We start from the raw sequence: 6000 nt of genomic DNA on the forward strand, positions 1-6000 counted from the left end.
TGATGTATTTTTTTTTTTTTTTTTAAAAAGTGAATACACCACTGGCTTTACATCATTGCCGTAGGCTTTGGAATTGGGTTAAAGCTTTTGTGGTATATTATTTACTATTCAACTACATTTAAAAAAAACAATGGACACCCTGAAATTAATAACTGCAAGAGTGTCAATTGAGAGTCTTCATACGCAGCTAGAGAAATGGTTCATTCTATTAACATAAAAGGGGTACTGTTTAAGTGCTACATAATGAACAAAAGTAACATGGCAGGCTAACAGAGGTTTTAAGCCTTTAGAAGTCAAGAGAAAAGACGGTAAATGGCTAGAAGGTATGGTTAACAGTGCAAAGCATATCCTATAAGCCCTTATTTCAGTGTCAACTCTTAGCAAAGGCAGGTGAACCTGAATATCTGTTTGATTAACTAGCTTTAAGTTGTAAAATTAGCTTTTATAGGCTTTGGAAAGAATTTCTGGCGAGAGGGATAAGAGGGTAGTTTTTTAATGGAGGTAATCCCTTAAGAAATTACTCCTTAGCAGTTAAAAATGTAGAAAAGCAAGATAAACTTGAAGTAAGCCTGAGAAATCCTATTTTATTCATTGCCTTCAGTTTAATACATACCTCAAATCTGGATAAAAGCGTGTTCAGCTGTCATCCTGTCTTAGTTTTCTTCACCCCTGTTCTCACAAAACTTAATGATTGATTACTTCCCCCACCTGTCCACATGATAACAGAGCCACTAAATGGAAGTATTGGGCAGAGCCCTTTCTTGTGAACTAAGCACATGAAGTCTCACTTTTTTACATGATGACTATCAGGCTTGACTGGATGCTCAAGCAGCTTGAGAGACAAGGAGCTTGAGAGCAAGCCTGGGACTCTCTCCTGCTGACTCTGAGTTTATAGCTATGAGAAGAGTTGTGGTCACATCAGCCAGTGGTTATTATGAATAAAGAAATTTGAGAACTCTATACCATTGACAATTCAAAATGCCTTTCATATATAGGTGCGGGCATCTGCCTGTGGATACACTGTGTGAATATATCTGCTGTAATTGGCTTAATAAACAAGGTGATTAGCCAATAGCTGAATAGGATAACGTTAGGGGGAAGAACCAAACTAAAATGTTGGGAAGAAGAAGGACAGAGTCAGGATCATCAGAAGCAAGATGGGCATGCCATACTGAGAAAAGGTACTAAGTCACGTGGTAAGGCATAGACAAGAAATATGGGTGAAATTAAATAAAAGAGTTAGCTAGTAACAACCTGAACTATTGGCTGAGCATTTATAATTAATATTGAGTCTCTGTGTCGGTTATTTGGGAATTTGAAAACAGGAAAGAAAAGTGTGCCTACATCTGCTTCAAAAATTAAGTTTGTTCCAAAATTAATTTCAATTCATACTGTTTCATACTAATAGTATTTTTTAATTTTCTAAATAACACACTTGCTTTATAATATAAACCACAAAGCCATAGAAGTGAAAAGGAAGTGAGTTCAGATATAACCATTATTAATTTAAAATATTAAGTTAAAGCTTAATCATAGTCATATATTGTTTTTTTTTAAAGTTGGACACAGAATTTCATAGTTACTTTGAAAACCTGTTTTTCTTTTAAATAAGTACATTTTATTGTTAAGTGGCATTATTTACTAAAGGGTGATTCTATCCTTTCATATCTGCCCTACAAAAACTTTTATTTCTGTTTTTCCCCTCTCTGGTGAAGCTGTGTAAGCAGGAGGTTTAGAATGCTGGGCTTTAGTTTAGTGGGCTTTAGGGTTAGCTGTTCTGGGAACACATCAAATTAGTATGTCAGCACTTCACACATGCATCCAGTTTAGTCAGTCCACAATTTTTCAGTTCCTACTAATAAACCAGGTGCGATGCTGTGTGTTTATGATGCATAGCTTGTTTTCTGAGCAACTTTACACACTAATGGGAGACAAACAAACACACAAAAACAGTACAGTGTGTATGGGTGGCACACAGATGAAAGCGTTCAAATAAGAACAGTGAGTCAGGAAAGACGAATGTAGCAAATAGTGACAAACTATGTCAGAAAAGAAGATACTGGTGTGTGGCCATTGCTAAATAAATCCAGAGGAGAACATCCTCTCTCTCTCTCTCTCTCTCTCTCTCTCTCTCTCTCTCTCTCTCTCTCTCTCTCTCTCTCTGTGTGTGTGTGTGTGTGTGTGTGATAAATGCACTACTCTTTATTTTCTTTTTCTGTATGTGTGAGAGACAGAGAAAGACAGAGAGGCATGTGTTTGTACATATTATATGAGTGTGGGTTTTATGCACATCTGTACACATATCTAATCATCTATCAGCCTATCTATCCTATCTATCTATTTATTATCTATGTATCTATGTATCTATGTATCTATCTATGTATGTATCTATGTATCTATGTATCTATCTATCTATCTATCTATCCATCTATCTATCATCTAGAGAGGCCCAATACTGCTGTTAGGGAATCATCTTTCATGAACTTGACTCCCTGGGATAGGTTCTCTCCATCAACCCCTGAGCACATAGGTGCCCTGTGTTCACTCATTTCTGCCTTCTGAGGCTGGAATTACAGGCAGGCTGCCAGACCCCTCAAGCATCTGTTATTGTATTTTCAAATCAAATAGTGTGATTTTGAAGATCTGTTCTGTTTGTATAGTTTCTATTTCTGTTGAGAAGCTTTTATTTTTCACTTTACTCCCCACTTTTCAAGGTAGACATTAAACTAAACATCTTTCCCATTTCCTGTCTGAGGAATACAGGCTGAGTTGTCAAAGCTCAGTTGAGTGCATGGGACAAGAAGGTAGGAACTAAATGTTTAATGGGGAGAACCATCTAGCTCATCTGCTGACACTGTGGCAGGACCACTAATTCTTCAGGATTTCTCCACACTGGCTTTATTTCATCCACACATTGGGAGGAGAGCAGTTATACAGTCCAAGGAGGATTGCTTATTGGCTGCCATAATACCTGATTTGCATATTGCCTTTGTGTGGCTGCTGCCAGTTAACATCAGTCAGTTATCATTTGCCTTCTCGTTCGCAAATTGTGCTTGTTTCTCTCACACTTCTGTTTCTCTTGTTCTTGTGACTTTGCACCTTGAAACAAAAGATGAATCAGACTAAATAAAGTAAGCCCTACTTGGAATAGTTTCAAGGAGAGAAAATGAATGCTTGTATCAAGTCAGTTATTTTGCCTGCAACTCAAGTCTACACTGTTGTAGGACACTGTGCCAAGAGCTTAATTCGTAAGGACTCTAGGCTTCAGGCATTATTATCATTGTATTATCTTTCAGATGAATGAATTTCAAATAGGTCGCTGGCCCAAGAGCCAAAGCGCTTAGACTTAGACTCTAGCTTCAGAATCTGTAGGTTGGCTCACATAGCGTTTGAGGTTTATGGGGTTAATGATGCTATGAAAATGCATTATCTGTTTCTCTGCATTCATCACAGCCAGTACTGCCTGCAAACTAACCTTGGTGATTTTCACAGAGGGTGGCAATAAAAGGAAGACTCTCCATGGAACTTGATCCCTGCAGCATGGTCTGCAGATCAGGACTTGCAAGCTCTGCCTGGATTGGGCTGTACTGTTATATAAATTCCTTCTTTTAGGATCCTGAAACACTTGCATTTTGATCTATTTGTGGTATTTTGTTAATTTTAAAATGTGAGCCACCTGCTTACAAAGGAAGGTACTAGAATAGAAAAAAAATAAAGTGGTAAATATGGTAGCTTTTATGGGCAAAAGCAGATTTTTAGCAGCGCATTTTAAAACTTAAGTCTTTGACAGCTGTTTTGCAAAATAGGTAACACGCTTCCACCTTGTCAAGGAAGGCTCTCAGGTAACTAACTTTAATATAAGATTTGGGAAAATAGCCAAGTGTACACTGAGTGACTAAATTATCTAATTTTGTTCTTGGCCAGTTTTAAATCTGTACTTCCTAAAATATTATTTTCTAAACAAACTAGGTATAAATTACCATGCTCAATTTTCTTAAGTAGTTAGTGGAACTGAATTCACAAAATTGGTTGTATACATAAAGCAATGTATACGATAAGACAGGGTAAAGTAAGATATCTGGGGGAGAATTAGTATTTGTAAAGCTGAGGGTTAAAAATGAGTGGCCAAAAGGTTATTAACTACACTGAATGTAAAATAAAAGAGCAATATGAAATAACTGAAAAAAACAACAGATCCCTTCTAACAAGAGACGTTCATTAATATGTAAAATCCAAGCAGCAGTTTAACACAACTGCTTGTTATAGAAGGAATGTTTGTGCTTCCCTCGGATTTATATGATGAAGTCCTGAACCCCAGTGTGATAGAGAGCTCATTAGACAGAGGTTGTGCCAAGAAAGTGCAGTTCTCCTGGTCGAACTCGGATCTGTGTAAGACAAATGAGAGAGAGAAAAGGAAAGGGAGATCGAGGGGAGGGAGGAAGAGGAAAGAGAGGAGGGGGGTAGAGGTGAAATCATCCTTACACGGGAGGATTCAGCCAACAGTAGGCAAAGCACTCGAGATGGTGCTTATAACCTGGTCTTTGAATTATGTTAATGGTGTGAGCAAGTCATTTTGTGGAACTGTGTTACAGGTCCTCGCCCTGAAAATGTGCCTCCGTATTGTGCTTCATTTTGCTCCTAACATAGACCACAAACCATGCATTAGTTCTCACCTGGTGCTTCCATTTTCTTCATTGGAGAATCATCTTATTGATACATGAACACAGGTGCCTCTCTGCATTCTGCACTCTGCAAAGCTTCCTGTCCTACTTTAGAGTTAAGATGGACATGCAGGCTTGCCCCCATAGTCTTAATATTCATATAGTGTGGTATACTTTGAACATATTTTTTTATTTGATATACCTCAAAGTTGAACAGAACCAGACTATAACCTTATTGTAGTGTATAAGTCCTATTATCCAAACTCCACAGAGATAGCGTTTGTGTTCTGTTTTCTAAAGCCTGGACAGGGTGATAATCAAATGACATTTGTGTTCTTGTTGAGGTCTCACTCAAGCCATGATTTTCTTATCACAACTCTTTTAGGGGAAGCCATCCCTGAGTCCATTTATTCTTATATCCTTCTATTTTCAGCTTATTAAGTTACCTTTCTTGATCTTAATTTAGACAAGTGTCTGTTTGCAGATACACAGTGGAGAAATGTGTTTCTGTTGTATCACTTTACAGCAATTCTAAAAATAGTTCATATTTTGTTGTGCTTTCTGAGTCTGGACTTTCGCCTTCAGTACTTTCACAATGGCTTTCTGCTTTTCAGTAAGAAACTCACGTTGGGTACCGTCATGGACATATTCTGCAGCTTGCGGAAACACCACAGACCCCACTGACAAGAGTTTTCATCTTAGATAATCTCATAAGGACTTAGGTCTCCCAGCATGAACCCCTTGAAGCCAGCCTGGGTACATACCACATACAGATGTTGGTGTATGGATATACAGGCATATGATTCTATTATTGGTGGTTAAGAACAGTCTCGTTTTGTTAGAGATTGCATTGTGGAAAAACGTAGGACAGAATGTAAAATGTTGGACCATTGTGATTGTCTCTAAATGCTGTCCCTATTCACTGCCTTTTAAAGGTGGGAACACTGGAGGTGTTGGCCTTGAACTGTTTCTGAAAAGAAATCTTCAGATGCTAACTGTAAGTAGGTTTTCCAGGCTGTTCCCATTTTCTTTCTGTTTCTGTCACCTACTATCTTGATTGTTATTTCAACAATGGTGCTGTGTTTCTGCTCTGTGGTCCTTTTGCTTTCGGTCTCAGCAGGAAGACTTCCTTTTCTCACGTCTATTTGCTCCTATTATGTGGAAATTATGGTTAAAGTGCCTCTACACCTGCTTACTCATTCTGAAAGTGACATGGTTTACATGCCAGTGGTTGGCTTTTGATGCTAATACTGCTGTTTGCCTTGTTCATTGGGAATCCTCACAGGTTTGCAGACCATTTGGCATCCAGTAAATAAGAGTAATACCATTTTCTCCAGTT

This window comes from Arvicola amphibius, chromosome 14 (genome assembly GCF_903992535.2).
Source record: "Arvicola amphibius chromosome 14, mArvAmp1.2, whole genome shotgun sequence".
Taxonomy (NCBI): Eukaryota; Metazoa; Chordata; class Mammalia; order Rodentia; family Cricetidae; genus Arvicola; species Arvicola amphibius.